General features: G+C 32.0%; 1 protein-coding gene and 1 long non-coding RNA gene across 9 annotated transcripts in view; one reads left to right on the plus strand and one right to left on the minus strand.

The window, feature by feature from the left end:
* The window catches only part of LOC130896862 (eye-specific diacylglycerol kinase), a 257,836-nt gene that overhangs the window by 136,814 nt on the left and 100,765 nt on the right, over positions 1-20,257 (plus strand). The gene's annotated exons all lie outside the window — the stretch shown is intronic.
* Positions 14,615-15,395, minus strand: LOC130896863 (uncharacterized). Its single transcript, XR_009059625.1, has 2 exons — positions 15,105-15,395; positions 14,615-14,800 (listed from the first exon to the last, which is right to left on the minus strand). It is a non-coding gene; the product is annotated as an uncharacterized LOC130896863 (long non-coding RNA).

The following is a 20,257-nucleotide window of genomic DNA, read 5'->3' on the forward strand; positions in this document are numbered from 1 at the left end:
TCTGCTTGCGATGTTGGCATTTTTAATATTAAGATAGCAAACGTCTACTTTGTGAAATAATTTTCTTTCTGTATAAAATATGAAGGTATTTTATTACGCATTTCCAACTTGTGAGATATTAAGGTAAATAATACGTAAAATATTCTACTCTCAAGTATAATAATAGTGAGGCAAAAATAAAGTACAAAAAACTGATCGATACGATTTCTTTTTCATATTAAAACTCACAATTTCCTTACTTATATCATCTAAGAATTATTTTTATGAAGATATAACTGATCTAATTGACAAAGGTTTGAAATATTGATGAATCGTTTCTATCGCCGAAAATTAATTGCATGTCATTATCATTTAGTCTGAGCCCCCTGGGTCTAAGCATGAAGACAACCCTGGTTCATTGCTTTTAGGAAAGCTTATGAATGAGTTCGGAATACCAGGAAAGTTGATACGACCATTGAAAGCGACTATGACGAAGACAATAGCATATGTATACAGAAACAGTTTCTAATCAATTCTAGGCAATAACGTCCACTATACTCTCATGTACAATTAACGGAGCATGGAGATCGATGAGAGTTATATCAAAAATACAAATGAATGTAGATCTAGGAAAATGCCAAGGTAGGAATACGCGATGAACAAACCATATAATGCAAATATATGAGTGGAGAATACCGGGATAAGTACTTAATCCAATTTAGAAGGGTAATGGCCAATTGAAAGACCTCTCGAAAAAAATTAGCGCGAAGGAGTTGTAGAAGACGATCAAGAAGAGCAATTTTTTCATAATAATAAAATTGGAAAAGGATATATCTGGACAGGAACAATTGGGAAAAAACTGAGAAGAAATTTGGAATAATATGAGTAGATGCTGGATATAACTGCACTGAAACGCCACGGCAGTACTACTTTAGCTAACAGATACATTGATAATTATGAGAATAATAAATCTTCAAATGCACTTTTAAAATGTTGAAATTCAAATATCCAGTTTCTAATTAACATGTACCTAAATAATGATTGGCAAATCTGGTATGGAACATAGAATGCTAACCAACAACGTCGAAATCATAGTCAGTGAGTTTCAATAAGTTTTACAACACGGGTTCGTGTTTAAAATGGTTCTTATTTTCCATCTTCAAAATTTAGTTCAGTCTTTATAGAGTGAGTTACTCAATCTATCTTTAAATTAGGTGACTATACCTAATCACCATAACTTGGTGAATGTCTTCATCGTTCAAGTTGAAGTAATACATTAATGAGGCTATCTGCAACAATATTGATGTTTATTGGTTATTACAGTTATTACAGATTACAGATATGATCAGAGATTGGTTCATCTAAAGACAAATATGGAATATCAAGATCTTGAATTAAATAAAAATTATTTCAGACGGACATTATTGCACTGCTTACCACAAATGTCTTATAACTCTATGAATTTTTATAAAAACGATGTCTTTTGTCGCGGACAGTTCACTAGAAAGAATGTGTCCCGATCATACCAACTAAATTAAGTTTAAGGAAGCAAATTTTGAGATTTTGACAGAATGGTCTCTGTCTTTATTGTACAGTTATTAGCAATTAAAGATACAGCATTTATTCATAAATAAATAGTGAAATTTTTCAGTGAATTATGTTGATAGTATGAGGAAATGCTGAAAGATTGTATACTTATAAGGGTTAACTTTAAATGAAACAAAAATAATCATATAATTCATTCCTACAAAAACGATAATTAGTGAAATTATTGATACCTAACTATTTAAAATTTGTGAAAATTTATTATTGTCGGTGCGAGTTAAAGCTAAATAATCTTAAAACTTAGAATTGCTATTACTGAGAATGGGGAGATATTAATTTCCTGGGTAATCCCTTTGGTCTTCGGGCTAGATTGGACGAAGTTGTTACACTAGATCTGGCATCCTATCGTCATTTCCTATTCCACAGAACAGTCAGTCCGGATCTGTATCCATCCATCTGTTTTCTATCAGGTTTAAACGATTAGCGCGAGTCCTGTGATCAGACCTACCAGAATCTTTGCTTTTCGTTTACTCGGCTACAGTATTATATGGAGTCATAGCTGATAACACTGGTCAACAAGATTTGAATTTTTTTGTCACACGAAAACTTATACCAAATTTTTGATGTACACCAAACAATAATATATCATTGGAAAAAAATTGACACATCGGGTTTCTTTGTGACCTCAAGACATATATTTTTAAAAGAAGTACAAAAATCACTTAGAAAAAATAATCCAAAATGTACAATAAATAATAATAAATATGATTTTCGTGAATGTTTGGTATCTGGTTTGGATCAAGTTCCCAACAATTATCCGCTAATATTCCTGGAATTTTTTCCCTGATAGTGCTTTTCTATTAAGAAAATATCCTGATGAAATCATTCGCCTTGTACGTCACTCACAGCACCCAATTTCTCGGGAAAGAAAAATATATTACATCCCAAAGCTTTGTATGAAATTAGTCTTTGTAATTTTCCGCTTTATGATTATCTAGGAAATTTTGGACAACATCCACAAAACATTTCCAGGGAACTTTTTTCAGATCATTCAACTTTCCCTTTAAGTTTGTAACCTTCATTATTTCCTTTATTCAAGGACCAATAAATATTCCCTCTTAAATTTTTGCCTCGCTGAGTTTGAAAAATTTCTCTTTCAGGTATAAGAATAGACTGCCATCTTTAGGTACAGCTTTTACAAAAGTTTTCATCAGGCTTCAGCTTTATATGAAAAATGGTAAAAGTATGTCGTCGGGGTTCACTAAGGGATCATTTTTAACATTCTGCCCTTGAGTAATTGATCCACGATTAGGTTATACTTTCTTTGTTTAGTGACTTTTTCTGTCTCTGCTGTCCCATTCGCAAATGAAACAACCCGCTGTATTTTTGAAATCTCCACAAAGTTGTGAATGGATATATAACTGTCATGAGCTGAAACTTTTTTTATAACAAATATTTTTCTCACAAATACATACAATCTTCTTCTATCTTGACTAATATAACAATTAGAAGTCCTTTTGCCCTGGATATTTTATCTGGATCTTTATTTGTATATGTATGTGTAATTTATATATACTACGATCCAAATATTCTATTATGATTTCATTTTGTCGCATTGGTTAGTGTTTACAGCTGATGTTGTAATCCCATTGCTTCCATTAGGTGCAGAATGTGGGATGGCCCTAAATGCCAAAGATATAAAGTAATCCTATGAAGTTCCATAATCCATTATACTTCGAGTGAATGTTGACTTACATCCTCTACATAACAGAAGCTTCACGTTGTATTTCCTGTCAAATCTAGTGTCTTTAGGTATATGTTTGGGCGGCAATGCTTCGACAGGACAGTTAGTATTCATAAATTGTCCTTACTTTGACTAATGTAACGAATATATCTTCCTTGGTTATAGGTTCCAAGGAGTATTTTGCCTACCTCAACACCTTAAGAATGTTTCCTATTTATCTTCTTGTCTAGTTTTTCTCTATTGTCTTGTAACCGATTTTACAGAAAGATTAAGGGTTTATTCGTTCCTACCTTAGCAAATCTAAAATGAATCACCTCTAAAATGTGATCTACCAAATCGTAATTATCGAAATCGTTCAATAATTTAATCAATTTTTTGTGAATATATTTGTTCGTCTCGTATCTAGATTTTTTCCCTGAAAGTGCACGATTTTAGCTCAAGAAACATGAAAAACTAAAATGCTAGAGAAACCGCAAATAGAAACTAACATCGACAAAGAAACATAATGAAGTTTTTGTAGTCCAGTATAAATTTAGTATCTGATTCTGAACGACTTTTTACTACGATCATTACATAAACACTCACAATTACAATGTCTGATGCACGCTTCTATAACCAAGCTACAACCAAAACCGAATTTAACTGTTCATTATTGGTCTCTGGAGACGATAACTTGGTTATTGAAATGGGCGTTACTGTAATAGGGAATATGCATGTAGTTCAAAATCACGTGAGGGTGTTTTCTTGGAGAAATAATATCATAAAATCATTATTTCTCCATTTAATTTGTTCTCATTTGTATAAAATGATTATTAAAGAGTGCAAAATAAGCGAGCGAGATTCAAATTTTATAAAAGCATCATTATTGGTCATGAATACTTAAACACACTGTTCACACCACCACTACACTTACACTCATAATTACACTGTCTGACGCTCGTTTCAATAACCAAGATATCGTTTTCAGAGATTGGAGGTACTCTAAAACCTAATGACTGGACTTACCTGTTTTATACTAAATTTTCTACCGTGAAAATTTATTCCAGCGGGAAAACCTCGTTAGTAAGAATCATCACATTTATTCTTTGACTACTAAACTCTAGATTGGGATGTAAGGAATTAGCCATTTGTCCCTATTTGAGCGGTTGTTACATTAAGTAATTTCAATGCTTGCAAATGCATCCAAAAATTTATTATTGGATATATTTGTTAACAATTTTATATTATTAATATTTAAGTCATGATTATGACTGACAGCTTGATCGTCAATACTCGATATTCAGGTCTATCCATATTTTAAATGAGCTGTGTGCTCTTTAAACCGGACAATAACGGATCTCTTAGTCTGCCCAATATACTTCTAGTCACAATCACCACAGCTAATTTCGTATATACCACTCTCTTCCGAAAAGCGTGTCAGATAGTGTAATTGTAAGTGTTGGTGTACGAGTAGTGGGTTCAGTATTAATATCACCAAAGATTTCAGAAATTCCAGCTTAATTGGTCGTGAAATCAAATGACACATCCTGGATTTATCGAGGCCCAAAGAGGGTGTTGATTGTGTTTGGAAAAAAACTCCTGTTTAGTTTTGTGTTCCCAAAGTGTTTTCAGACTTTGATTATTCTTCTGACATTGATAATCATCTACTATGATTACTGAAAGTGGTTTTCTGGAAGCACTCCCCACTTTCCCCATGACTTTTATCGATATCATCACCTAAAATGGATATAAAGCAACACATGAAGGGACGTAGCAATTGACGTCGTCCATAATGATTTTTGGGTAGTTTTATTTTTAAATTATTCGTGTCCTTTTTCCATCTGCATAAATTTTATTGTTCGCTCACAAAATTCCTAGTTAGCATTTTCTAAAAAAAATTAATTCATCAATATCTTCAAACCCATAGGAAAAGAATCAGATTTTCAATCTCTAAGCGTGGTCTGTCTTTTATTTCGTGCTAAATTCATTGTTCCATCAAAAATATGGATCAAAGTGTTTACCTTAGATAATTAATTATGCGATTAAATAAATTCCCTTTTCCAAAAACTACCTTCCACTTTGAATATTAACTATAAGCCGAACGTTCACAGTTCATGAACCTTTGTTTTCAATAATAGAATTTCTATTAAGATAATTTGGACCCGGAAGAAATCTTCTAATCAGATTATAGTTTCCGCTTGTAGAACAACAAACGATTCCGTTCGGCTGAATGAGAGACAATTCACTAAATTTACCCTTGAATGGCGACTCCTAATATCTAAAATTATCTTCAGCGTCTGGAAGTAGCATCAAAAATGGTTTTGATTATTTTTGTGTCATTCTATAGCGGATGTTTGAACGTTATAAAAGTTTCAGGTCTTTCTGTCATGAATTCAACATTTGAAATAACTTCGAGATCCTAATTACTTCGATCTAGTTTTGAGTATAAATAATTGAGGTACTCTTAAAATTGTTTATTTCAATTGGGATGTGTTGAGATTAATCTCGTGCTTTGTTATACCCAGTGTTCCAATAATTATTTGATTACAAGGTTCAGTCTATGTAGACAAATAAAATAAGATTGAAGAATAAGATCAAAAGAGCACACAACAAGCTTTAAAAAAGAAAAAAAGGACCTATTCACCTCAATAAATAAATCAAAGCGTAATGCTACAATATTTGGTACAAATAGTAATTTATTCTTACGCAAACAAGTCAAGGTAGGTAGTTTTTTTTATTTATTTCAATAAAATGGAGGAAATTGAGAACATACTTGTTTCGGATGGTCGGTTTTTTAAAACCCTAAATCGCAATTTTCTCTAAATTTAATGTAAGCGTATTTCCTGGGTCTTCCGGAATCTATAGAAAATATTGAAAATTTGACGGTAATTTTCCGTTTCCTTTGGGGAAACTCACACGACTTTTGTTGCGTAATTCACAACGAAATCGCTCTAGGGAATATCTGCTTCATGAAAGCTTATAAAAACTACTGAAAATTATATATTTCGAAATTTTCCTCTTTTCTCATTCATAGTATACACAATGGAAGACTTGTAGACCAAAAGTAACGTAAAAATAAAGTTGGTTGGCTCTTTACTGCTCGAGTAATTGCTTTATACTGGGTTCCAACTCATAAAAAAAGATTAAATGATACTGAAATATATAATGTGAACAATCTAAAGCTGTCTATAATTTTTTGTATAAAAATTTTTCCGCTTATTTTATAATATTACGGTCCCAGCTCGAGTTAGTCGTAATTCTGGGTCTATTTATGTTTTGTGGGTACCATTGTGTTATTCATATGATCCATATATTGTCAACGCTTTTCTTCTTCTTCTTCTTCGTCTGCATTGCTGGAGCTGGAGGTGGTATCTTTGATTTGGCAATCGTGTTTCTCCCGAATACGCGCCTTCCAGTTCTTCAGTTTCTGGGACTAAATATGCGCTGTGGATTACATTCATTATTTCGTAAGCCGGTGACTTAAAAGAGAAGTCCTCAAACTTGTCGATTTTTATTTTTCTTTCTATTCTATTCTCAGCGATATATTTTTATTTTATTGACGTCATCTATGTGAGCGTGGTGAGGTCATCACTAAAATTTTTAAATGGAAATGTGAGTGTTTCATTATTTGAAAAGCCTTTTATATAACTATTCACCCATTTCAATATGTCTGAGTAATTTATGTTTGTATTTGTTTAAGAAATTAATGTTTATTATTACAATAAATTGGATTATTTCATTAGAAAGAACGAAATCTAAATTAAGGGCTCAAATTGTTTACCTTCAGCTAAAACACAATGAGAAAGACGTACCGCGAATTATTCTCAAAAACTTTACTTTTCAAATATCCCTATCAAAAGAAATCAAGACGAGACAATTCACGTGACCTAGGCAACCATTCTTTTCGACATATCGACCGATTTGGAAAGACGTTGTTCGTAGTTTCGTACCAAGACAGCATAATATGGAGGCGCACCGTCTTACTGTAGCCATGAATAATTTTTGTTTAAAAAACAACCGGTTCAATTCGGGGAGCAGGATTTTTGTAGGAGTTCTAAATATCGCTATGGCAGAACTAGTTCAGGAAGTGTACACTAAAGCGTTCTTTGTAGCAGAACCAGCGCTAGTGTCTCTGTTCTTAGTAGCAGTGCAAGAGAACTAGTTCACCCAGTTGACTGTATTGCTTGCACTGGGTCTATAGTCAGTCCACTTATCTGGAAACGGCGGCACTACATCTTCGTCTTCGAACAGTTAGCAGAAGGTAATACCCTTATCACACTTCAAAAATTTGTTTCAAGGTCAAAATACAACAAAATCTTTTTAAAAACCCCTGTTTTGAATCAAGCAGTTTATCTTCTTGTCAGGAAAAAAAATCGGATCTAAATATTAGTCAAATTTTCAACAATTTGATGTTTATAAAAGCAGTTTCAAATGAATTCTGCCTTAGAAACTAATTCTAATCAATAGAGGTACTCATAGGTAATCATTTTTCCTCACGGTACGCTTATTCTGAGATGTTTGCTAATAAACTTTCGTATTCGTATCTTTTTATAAAAGGGTTCCTCAACTTTGAAAACTCCAACATTATCCTACACCAGAAATGAAAGAGAAACACGGATATACATCTAAATATAGATTCCTTTGGATTTTACTGTGGATAAATGATGAGAGTATCACCCTCGAAGTTTCAAAACTTTTTTTCTAAGAAATTCGAGTTACAGGCATATTTTCAGCCTTTTCAATGATTTCCGACACAACATCACAAATACGCCAGCCTGTCTGCCAAGTTTGATTAAAATCAGGCCAAAATTTCCAACCTCTACTTCGGTGAAATGGAAAGCGTCACTCACAGATATATATATATATATATATATATATATATATATATATATATATATATATATATAAACACAATGATTTTTTTGAAATTTCGACGCTAATCACGTAGGGCTTTCGCATGCATCAGACGTTTCTTTGTGGGTGTTTGCAATATGTGAGAACAAAAGAAATTACCATTTGTCCTGGTTTTGTTACTATAATTTGGGTATATTGAGAAACGTTTATTCCTATTCATAGATTCTAGAAATGAAAATGTACAGGAATTCTTTAAAAAACATAATCTATATTTAATTTTGTTTATTTCATTACAATTACATAAACATACGTAAACATAATAGCATTTCTATTGGCCGAGGCTGTCGGAAGACGTATGTACACAATTTCTTCGAAATATTCCTACTAGTAAGTCTGCGATAAGCAGAGGCGTAGTGAGATTTATTTAATTCGTGAAATAAATAGATATATGACGTTCTTTAGACCATAGGCGAATAAATACAGGTATGAAGTTATTTTGAATTTATTCGAATGTTTAAGAAAACAAAAATATTCAGCAATCTGATAATACAATCATAATAAGAATTGCTGAATTAACTAGAGTAAACCAATTTTCAATTTATCGAGTAGTCACGAAAGGTTTTGCTGTGGATCATACACAAAACCGAAAAACATGTAAAGAAAACCTGAAACCATTTGACAAAGCATTTTTCGTGCCTAATGCTTTATTAATATCTGCTAAGAAAATTGAAAACTGTGTAGCTGATTGTCATGAATATATGACTGCAAAAATATTTCAAAAGTGGTTTAATGAACTGCTTTTACCTAAAATTCCACCACAGTCAGTAATAGAGTTATGGACAACGCATCCTACCACTCGCGGCGGCATCTCCATAAGATTTCAAATAGGAGTAGTAACAAAGCTCAAATTTTAGTATTTATGTCTGAAAAAAATATTCCTGTTCCTGTAAAAAAGGCCCAGCAAACAAAGAATTTCTTTCTGTTACTAGAGGTCTGTGCAAAAAACAGGGTCACACTCTTCTCAGACAAGCTCCTTACTATTGCTTATTTAACCCTCTAGATTTATGGGCGAACGTAAAATCAGACTTACGAAAATGTTATCAGTCTGCAGAACTGAGTAAAGAGGTTGTAGAACTCGTAAAGAAAGTCCTAACAGTACACCGCCAAGAGGTTTGGAAAAACTTTGTTGAACATGTTATCGAAGAAGAGTTTATCGTATCACCCTCTTTACAACCCTTCATAATTCAAACAAATGATGACTCTAGTTCAGACGATTCTGACTACCATTATATTTATAAAGATACTGTGGAATTGAAATATTTTTTTCTTCTGTTTTATTTACAAAGAATTCATTTTCCTTTATGGTTTTTTGCTTTTAAATTTGATTTTCAAGAAAAAAAAACGAATGGGGTACAAAAAGGGCTCAGTTCAGGTCTGATACCCTATTTAAACCAAACGCTCTTACAAGCAGGTACATTGTGCTCTTCTATTTACGTTTTATAATTTAATATTCAGAGATAGCAAGTTAACGAGGTATAATTTTCATTTTTTTCCAAGTTTTAATTAGGTCTACAATTAAGTGCATCTGTCTAAATAACGGCGTATAATGCCGTTCAATTTATAATGATTCTTACTTTCTCGCATAAGATAAACATATTTTAAAAACTATTTATAAAAATAATAAATTTATAAAATGAGGTATGTATGCTTATGGTAGATCAAACAAAATTATCGGCAAGGGTTTTTATAATCTGCAATTGATATTGGAATTATACCAAATTCTTGTTTAAATAACTAGATTTATCTGAGCCTCCGTTCTTGACTCATATATAAATCGAAACAATTATTTATCATCACGTCCTATTGTAATCTATTATAATAGAGAGTCATAGCGAGCTCAGGCAGTGATTGAATACTTGCGCTTGAAAGAAAGAAATCTTATTAGTCAAGGTCTCTGCATTCTCTTAATCCTCGACTAAAACATAATTAAGCGAAAATGTTATCATAAATATTCGCACTTTGTGAAACCATAATCGGCTTACAAACGTAGATAAGGCAACCAACATTAAGGATTGTACAGAGTGGTACTTGATATAACAAGCGAAGATAATTTCGATGAAATTAAATACAAAGATGAATTTGCTGCTTCAAAGTGTTATCAGTAATTTAAAAACTAAAGTAGAAGGTACATAGCACTTTTTGATAAAAGTTACTCATAAAGCTAAAAAATATTTGACAGTAAAGTTGTTAAAATCATTTTTCGTTTTTTTCTTTTTGTTTTTATTGCCATAATACATATATAATACAATGAATATTTTAGTAAAATTATATTGGAGAATAACTTCTCAACTTCCTAACCATAACAATTCCTGGAAAATTCTGATATTGTGATTTACCAAGTTTTCCCCTGTGGTCTCCATTTATAATATATATAGTACAAACAATTATTCTAAATCACTGCCATCACATTCATCCTCAAAATCACTGTCGTTTAAATCAATTCTAATGTTTGAACATTCTTTCATTATCATTTCATTGCACAACGGAAGAGAAATTTTTGGGTGAAGTGTTGTCTGCCTCTTCTATCTGTATTTTTAGTAGGAACTAAATTAATTCGATTGGATTTAAAACACGGGGGTAATCTTGCCCATTTCGTCTACAGTATATTCATTGATCTGCTTCTTTTTATATTGCTCTTCGAAATATAAATCTTGTTGAAGTAAAAACTTCTGTATATCTGCTCTAGAAAAATATTTACGTTTTTAAGAATTTTTCTTGAATGATACGAGGCGTTATCTAACATAATTACACCGTTTGGATGTAGTGCTGGTACCAGCTTCTCTTTGAATCACGACTCGAAAAAGGTTTCAATACCCTTGTCGTAATCTAAAGCTATTATTCGATTTAGTAACCAGTTCCATTTAGAACTTCCAATTAATCTTTTGTATAATATTGTTGTTTATCTATACTTTTAAATGATTAACTGATTCTGGAAATTATTGTATACGAACCTGGATAAGTTGTTTACTATTCAATTTGCAGTAGGGCGTCTCTTATCCAGATGATTATGAATATGGAAATCTGAAGTGTTATTCAGGCCAGATACATAATGCAATTCCTGATTCCTTCAAAAATTCTGAAGTCATCACCTATTTGTTCGACCCAATATTTTACCGTCGAGAACGAAGGAGCAGTCTCACCCAAAGTAGAATTTAGTTCGGTTTGAATATTGGTTAGGTTAGGTTAGGTTACAAATTCACTGAAAACGTTCACTATTGAAGGCTGTTAAACAAATACTAAACAACGTGGCTTCCTCAAACTTGAAATAAATTCTGTATAGATTGTGAACTTTCTAATTCAGTGATATTTTTCAAGCACCTACCGCCATCTCTAGGTCAGGCCAAGTACTTCTGGGACCATACTCGAACATAAAAATGAAAACAAGTATCTGTTAAATCACTTGCTTCCATCATATTTATATTTGTCATACATTAACCATTTTTCTTATTGTTAATGTTAAAATTCCCTGTTCAAAATAAATCGATACTCACCATTAATTATAGTCGGAGTTTTAAAATCTTGTCTTGCGAAGGAATATCGTCCATCGTTCTCTATTAATTTATTCAAGGGTGTCTTATTAACATATTGCGAGAAATAAGCTCCCCGTACTCTTAATTTATATCTTGTCGAGGCCTTTTAATAAACATTTTGTGATATAAAAGCATTGTTTATTTGCAAGAAAAAGCGACGTTTTTTCATCAGAAGCTTTCAGCTTTATTCTTTGAAAAACTCATTAATTTATTGGAGTATTTTTGAATTTATTATTGTTAAGGTATTAAATTATATTGAATAATGAAGTGAGTATCAAAATAAATGATATAACATGTGTCCCATAAGTTTGTAAACAAACGAGATTTTTTTTTTAAATTGTGAACGATATCAAAGTTTATAAAATGTTTTAATAGATGTTTTTGTAATAAGAGTATAAGGATACAACTGGAATCATTCATAATCATACATCTGTACGATCGGATGTTAAGGATCTCCAAGTAAAATAATTCCTTTGGGAAGAGCTTTGGGACTGTACAATTTACCCCAAAATATTTTTGAAATCGGGTTTCAATCAATAAAATGCCAAATAGCTTCGAAAAAAGACCAGTAACGAATAACCACTAGCAGCCTTTACTTTTTTTAACCAGAAACCGTAGAAAACCGGTGAAAATCAATGTTTGCACGTTTGATTAAAGTACAAAATGTACTGATTTCTATATAAATGTTCCTGCTCGTTCGACAATCGAAGGTAAAGTCTCTATAAAGTGCGAAGTAAAAACTGATTGTGGACTTGCTATTTTGGCTGTCTACCTCGCAGGAAAATAACCAAAATTCAGGACTAATATTTATCAAAAACAACTTTGGACGCTGCATTTTTTATGACAAGTGAAAAAGTTATCTTTTCAGCTTTTAAAAACTATCTTCTTCGTTAAGAAATCGTTATTTGTCCGTGGAAAATGCCTCCTTAGAAACTTTGAAAACATGTAGCTTTAAGAACTGCCAAATTAAAAAAGTAATTTTTCTTCAGACACTGCATTCTATCTATAGATAGATAGATAGCCTTTCGAAAACAAACCGTTATTTGTCTCCAGGACTAGCCTTTTTAATAACAGTGAAAAAACTGTCATTATTTGTATGTAGAAAATGGCTCCTTGAAAACCTTGAAAACATGTAGGTTTAAAAACTGCCTTTTTCAAATGAAAAGATTCATTTGTCTTCAGAAACTGCTTTTTTCCATTCGTTGGCAGAAAATATCTTCGGAGACTGCCATTCGAAAACAAACTGTTGTTTGTCTTCAGGACTAGCATTTATCAATAACAACTCGTTATTTGTCTTTAGAAGCTATCTTCTTAATAACAGTGAAAAAACCGTCTTTTCTGTTTTTAAAAACTGTCTTCTTCGGAAACAAATCGTTATGTAGTTTTAAAAAATGCCATTTTCCAATTAAAAAAAATCATTTGTCCTCAGAAACCGCATTTTTTTCTTGGTCCGTAGAAACCATTATTTGTTTTCAAAACTAACATTTCTTAAAAACAACTGGTCTTTTGTCTTTCTTATAACAACTGAAAAAGTCGTCTTTTCTGTTTTTAAAAACTGTCTGCTTCAGAAACAAATCGTTATTTGTATGTAGAAAATGCCTAAAAATCTTGAGTTTCAAGTTTAAGAGCTGCCTTTTTCAAATGAAAAAAGCCATTTGTCTTTAGAAATTACCTTTTTCCCATTGGTTTTTAGAAACTGTCTTCGAGAACTACCTTTGGAAAACAAACCGTTATCTGTCTTCAGGACTAGCCCTTCTCTAACTCTTTAGAAGCTGCCTTTTTTATAACAAGTAAAAAAGTCGTCAGACTCTCGGCGCGTGAAACAGTAAAGATCAACAAAAATCTCAATTTGCGATCTTCATCAAAATATTACTTGATTCTGACAACATGCAAAATAATATTGAACAATAGATCACCTACATCATGAATATCAATGCAAAAAAATATTATGGTTAAAATAGATCCCTATTTGATATTCATGTTGTAGGTGATCTATTGATCAATATAATTTTGCAAGTTGCACGACGACCAACTTCAAATCTTTACAAGAGCGCTCCAAACTCTAACAGTTCTGTCTTCGTTACTTTAATACCCAATATCACGTCGTTTTTCAGATCATTCTCAATTCGTTGTAGAAGACGATGAGAACAGGAAAAGAAAACACTAATAGGGCACGATATGAAAAGATGCCAAAGACTCTGATACACACTTTAATAAGTTTATCTTTCTCTCCAAACGTCATGAATTTGACTTCAGCAAAACGATCCTACAGAGCTAGTTACCTGAAACTTCTAAATTGACGCCTGGGTTCAGCAGTTGATTCCTCCATCTTCTTTAATCTACATATACATCGAATCTTGAAAAAATCATTAGCATGACGTCGTTAAACTTGAGGAATATTGTTAAGCTAACACAATGAGAAGAACTCATCAGCAATAACTAATAAAATACTGCTCGGCTTTCGTAATCAGGATTCTTCAGAAAAAATTAAAAACGTTTAATCTACACAAAGACTTATCTTGTAACATGGATTGCTCTAGATATTTATTTATTATCGGTTTAACACCTCTAATAATGTTAATTTTGAGTCAGATTGTGTTAACAATCGAAACTGAAAATCACGATAACCATTAACCCAAGACTTAATCCTCCCTAGGAATGGCTTGTTATTTTTTCTAGGAGTTTGAAGGGGTAGGCGGATAATATTAATCAAAAAATTTTACTCTAGTTTCCAAAATTAATCTATTCCAGGAATTTCGAACTACATAGATTTAGGACCTCACTGTATAATTATTTTTTAGCGTGCTAAAATGACTAGATACTTGATTTGATTGAAATACACAAGAATTGTCTCATGTCTAGGATATAGTGGATTGGACAATGTAAAAAATGAGTGGATTAATGTCACAACAAGAACCATTCGTTATTCTTTTTGATGGTGCTTTTACTGAGAATAAGAAACCGATGAAACTGTTATATAAGTAGGTATCTTATAATTTTTATGTCACGATGATTGATGATCCTCAGTTTCCGGCAGTTTCTGGTATATCCCAAAATCTTTTTATATTATTCACGCAGCTTCCGTGACAGAATACTGATGCTTTTTGTGCTAGAAAGAAATTATTATTCCATGTAAATTATATTTGTCACTGTTGACTTTGAGTAATTTATAATAACTAGACACGCAATCCAGATTTATCAAAGTGTTATACAAGATTTTTCAATGTAATATGAAATATATTTCATAAGTATTATTCGCTAAAATTCTTTAGTCGCCTTCAATATTTCTATATGCGAATTCACTGCAATTGATTTTATACATACAATGACAGTAAAATGTTCCACAGAGGAATAATAAAGTGTTTGACGTCAATTTTTAGAACTGTTATGGAAATATATAGTTTAATACACACATCTGGGTATCGTCAGGAAGAATTGGCCGATATCTGCTTGTGGTACTACGTTCCAAGCGTCTGAACTTCGTGGATTACTGAGCAAAGTTTGTACACGGTGCGGTGGTACAAATTAGACAATCCTCCCCATCATATCTCATGTTCTGTGAGATTTATCTCTAATGTCCGACGTAGTATACATTCAATTCTTTCCTGTTATGTGGGTTGCAATCTATTTTACCATAATTTTAGTGGGCGTTTGATGGGACTTCTTCCGTCAGTTTTATATATCTTGAATCATGGACATTCTGTCAACAGACATCTGTCAACATTGTTTATTAGACATGTCATACTCGTGACAGCATTCCACTGCCTGTCAATTAGCATCTTTTACAAAAGTCTAAGTCTTTACTAAGTCTTTTACAAACTCAGCATTGTAATTTTACATCTGAAGCATTCGGCAATAATTTGATGGCATATTTACTGGAAAATGCCTTTTACTCTGTGAACGACTTCTATTCTTATAATAATATTTAATTCTGGACATGCTGCATACTGGTTTAATTTTTGTTATGGACTTATATACAGCTTATATACTAATTATTACTTCAATTTCTTATATCTTAGACCTTTTGATATGTTTATAATTTTTAAAAAATTGATATAAAATTGACGTTTCGACTAATTTTAAGTCTTTATCAAAATATGATATTGACACTGACAATTTGCGAATATAATCAAACTATAACTTTGTTTTAATAAGAAAAATTATACAATTTTTTAAAAATTATTAGAAAAACTAATTTTGAAACAGAAGAGAACTAAAATCAAGAACATTTAAAAACATTAAAAATAATTATTACTATTTCTTTATTTAGCTATTTTTTTGTTTGTTTTTTAGTTTTTACAAGCTTTTGTCTACAAATTGTAACAATTTTTTGAAAAAAAATCATTTCTCTCTCTCTCTCCCACTCTATATAATGAAAATTGATGACATTGAAAATAAGGGGGAGTTTCGACTGATCTAAATTCCAAATTCAAAAACGAATACAAGTCGTCGTTTTACAGTTATTGGAGAAACCAGTTCAAACATGAATTTAATAAATTTATATCAAAAATATGCTAATCTGAAACCGAAAAACGCAACAAGTAACCACTCCTTCCTATAGAAATGAAAATGTACGAAACAAGTTGTCAGTATAAACACTTTTTGAAAAATTATATCGATAATTGCGCCAATATTTGAGTTTATCACATCCAGAAGAATGTATAAGTAATACGTTTCGACGTACTTCGGCAATAGACCAATATAATTTATTTAATATTCTAAATTTCTATTTGAATTTTATTGTAGAAAAAATAATGTATGCAACATGTGCATGAGGTGTCTTTTTTTCACTATGGACTTGTCATCAACTGTTTCCTTCGTTGAAAAAAAATGCCACTTCATGCACTTGTTGCATAAATTACTATTTTCACATTTCTCAATACGGTACTTCAATTCTATGTCCCAAATCAAATATTTCCTCCTCGTTATTTTTGTTTATAACTGTTACTTAAGTTAAATCGTGTGCCAAGCTCTAAATAATTTTTGGGTTGATGTTAAACTACTTTAATACTGACTCAGAATTATCTACAAGTAAATAAATTGTAGAAGCTCATCATAATATTTTTCATATGTCGATTCCAATATTCCAAAGTCTTCGATTCGATTTGCTTCCTTCGTTTCAAAAACTTGATTCTTCATTTCTGGTTTGTTTTTGGTTTCGTAAAATTAATTAACTTGTAATTTTGGAAAGTTTCTTTGACGTGACAGCTTAACTTGAACGGTTTATTTAACCTTGTCTAAGTTTTTTGAATGTTATAATCAAATTTTGACTTAAATAAGATTTCTTCAAACTAAACGTACTTTCATTAAAACGCCCTTAAACTTCGCATTAAACGTACTCAGTCTTTTTGGTAATTAATTTCTTTCAACATTATAATATTCCTTACTATGTGATATTCGTTAATTTCTTTTCGACTGATTCGTAATCACTTTTCTTTATTTTTGAAAATATTAAACTTTCTCTGTATTTCTTTGGAAAAACCACTCAGCTAACGTTGAAATTACACAGTAGACTGTATTTTATTCATTGAAATCAAAATATATACACATAAAACCAACTTAAGCTTAATTATAACAATAATATCACCTTCTGTTTTCGATTAAGACAGGATATATACATTGTGTCCCTTTAAGTTTGCACCATATGGGAAACTTTGTTATTGTTAATATTAGGAAAAGAATGTTCTTCATAAAAAGTTCCATAAAATCTATTTAAAATTGTAAACTATGCTTAAATATCCAGCCGCATAAAAAATGTTCATAAACGATGATTCCGTACGTTTGCCTAATATTAACTCTAAGCCGGAAATAAATGGAAGTTCATATTGATACATTTTTAAATGTCAAATACTTATTTGAAAGTTACAACAAATTTAAAGTAAAGATAACGGTGGTAATGAATTTAAAATAAAAAATAGATACTGTACTAATTGTGGGTGATAATCATAAAACGTATCGGCAAGCAAATTCTGGTCCTGCCAGATGTTATTCCGATTGACCGTTGCTTCATCCGACCACAAAATGGAATGCTGGAACTGCGGATCATCCTGACTGCATTCGAGGTTCGTGGAGGAGACGCTGAAGGTAAACTCGATAGTACATGGTTTTCAGCATTCGTCGTAAAGAACTATCGATATTTGAAGTTCTCCCGATAGCTGCATGGCTGCTCAACTATCGCCAGAATCAGTGTTTCCATATTTTCCTCAGATATTACAGATGTCCAGAAGGCGGCGCGTCGGCAAAAGATTAAAATATGTAAACTATGGCTCATGAAGATTAACCAAATTTATATCTTTTGACACTAAACGAATGGACTATAACGACTGGTTGGTAGATCCTGGTAACCACTCTATTATCTTATGTCGAACGCAATGTATATAACCATAATTTCTCAACCCAATCAATAAACTTAAAGCCATTATTTTCTAGAACCGAAAGAGCCGATATAAAGGAGAGGTACAGGTTCAAAATTTGTAGGAAAAGGAAGTTAATTAATTATTTACTTGGTACACTATCTTCCACGTACCTTCCATGCCAGTTAAAGCAATCAATAACAACCTTTTTAGTCAAACACGGCTCCTTCTCCGATAATATTATTATTTATTTAGAACGTTACCATTTCTAGTTTCAACAAAGCAACTACTATAAGGATTCATTCAATAGAAAATGAATTAGATACGATTTTGTTGGAATCATTGATCAAGAAAAATACGAGGAATGTTGAGAAAATAAGTTGATATAAATTAAATATTAATTACATTAAAATACTTTTCACTATAATTTAATTACCGCACTCAATTTTTAGAACTTACTTTAGGGAAAATATAGTCGAATACATTCTTGCATACGTCTGGGTATCGTCGGGAAGAATTGGTAGATGTCTGCTTGTGGCATCTGAATTTCGTGGATTAACTGAGCAGAGTCTGTAGACGGTGCGGTGGTGCAAATTGGATAATCTCCCACATATATCTCATATTCTGTGAGATTTATATTTAATGACCAAAGTAGTTATTACAAAATATGTTATTTCCTCTCTTTAAACAGGATTTTATACAGTAAGTTCGGAAGCAGTGGGATAAAATTTAAAACATCTACACCTTATGGTGTCACACACAATATTTATAATTGGATATGACTTTACTGTTTCTCAAAATATTCTTCATCGAGACCAATACACTTATACATGCGTTTAAACCAATTGCTTAATAATTTTTTTTATTTCGATTGACGTACATGTAAAACATGTTATTTAAACGCATCAACCGTTTCTTCAGGTGCAGAAAAACGTTAATCTTGAATTTATGTTTGATCTGCGGAAATGAGAAGAAATCATTGTATGCCAAACAAGGACTATAAGGCGGATGACCCATCCATTCGATGTTTTGACTGTTGAAAAACCTTTGGTTTCAACTGAGAATTATTCGTCTTCTGCGATTGGTTTCTCGGAATATCTCGGATTCTCCTCGCAAACGAATGCTGGTGTATAATTCAGAATTCTTCTCGAAAAGAACGGTGGCGACATATCCAGTTATTCCGAAAAAACAGGCGATCAAGTACTTCATGCCCAAACAACTTTTCTTGGATTTCGCTCGTGTTGAAATATCGTCGTTTGTTGTTCAGAGATCCATGATTCGTCGCCTGTCACGATTTCATAGACATCTTCTAAAGCACCGCGATTGAATTTTTTCAGCATTTCTTTGCACCAATTGTCAAATTATGCGGTATCCAACGGGAAAAATATCTTTGATAGTCAAATGGACATGCAATATTAAATGTATGCAAGTGGAGCTAATGCCTCGATCTCAAGTATCGATGTTTTCTGGTACAACAGCCAATTTTGGACGTCGACATTCACGAAACTCATTCTATAGCGAAGTGCGATCTTTATTGAATTCGGAAAACCAGCGAAGAACGGTGTGTCGAGATTGTGCGTTATCACAAAAAGTCGAAACGAGTTGATTGGCATTCAGCTGTTGTTTCAATTCACTTCATTAGTCACAGAAAATCATCGTACGAAAATGTCTGCGATTAATTCCATTTTTTGATCAAGATGATGTTTTAAGTATCTGTAAACAACTCAAATAGCACTCCTATGATAACACGTTCTAAGTACGTGCACCAGAAAAGATCAATGTCAGATTTAATACAATCACATCAGTGTTGCCATATCAAAACTTTTATAGCAACCTTCGTACAAAAGAATGCCACTTTATAACCTGTGCATTCACCAAACTTTAGGTTTTATGAACATAATCGAACAGGACCGGCTTCCTAGTATATTCACGGACGAGTTTGTAACAATCTAGACACGTTAACTTATATACTGAATTAATTTGAAACAGATGATTCTTGAAACTTCGAAAGAACGAGAAATAATTAGGTGTAAAAGTTATTTATATGATAGAAAACAAGAAATAGTTGTGAAAAATAGTTTTTTCCACACGAACAATATTTGTCATCACTTTCTAAATTAGACCAAATTATCATGAGTGTGGATTGAACATGAACAGAATTGAAAAAATCGTAGTATCACTATTTAGTGGAGTACCTATATAATCAATATACC

The sequence above is a fragment of the Diorhabda carinulata genome, chromosome 7 (assembly GCF_026250575.1).
Source record: "Diorhabda carinulata isolate Delta chromosome 7, icDioCari1.1, whole genome shotgun sequence".
Classification (NCBI taxonomy): domain Eukaryota; kingdom Metazoa; phylum Arthropoda; class Insecta; order Coleoptera; family Chrysomelidae; genus Diorhabda; species Diorhabda carinulata.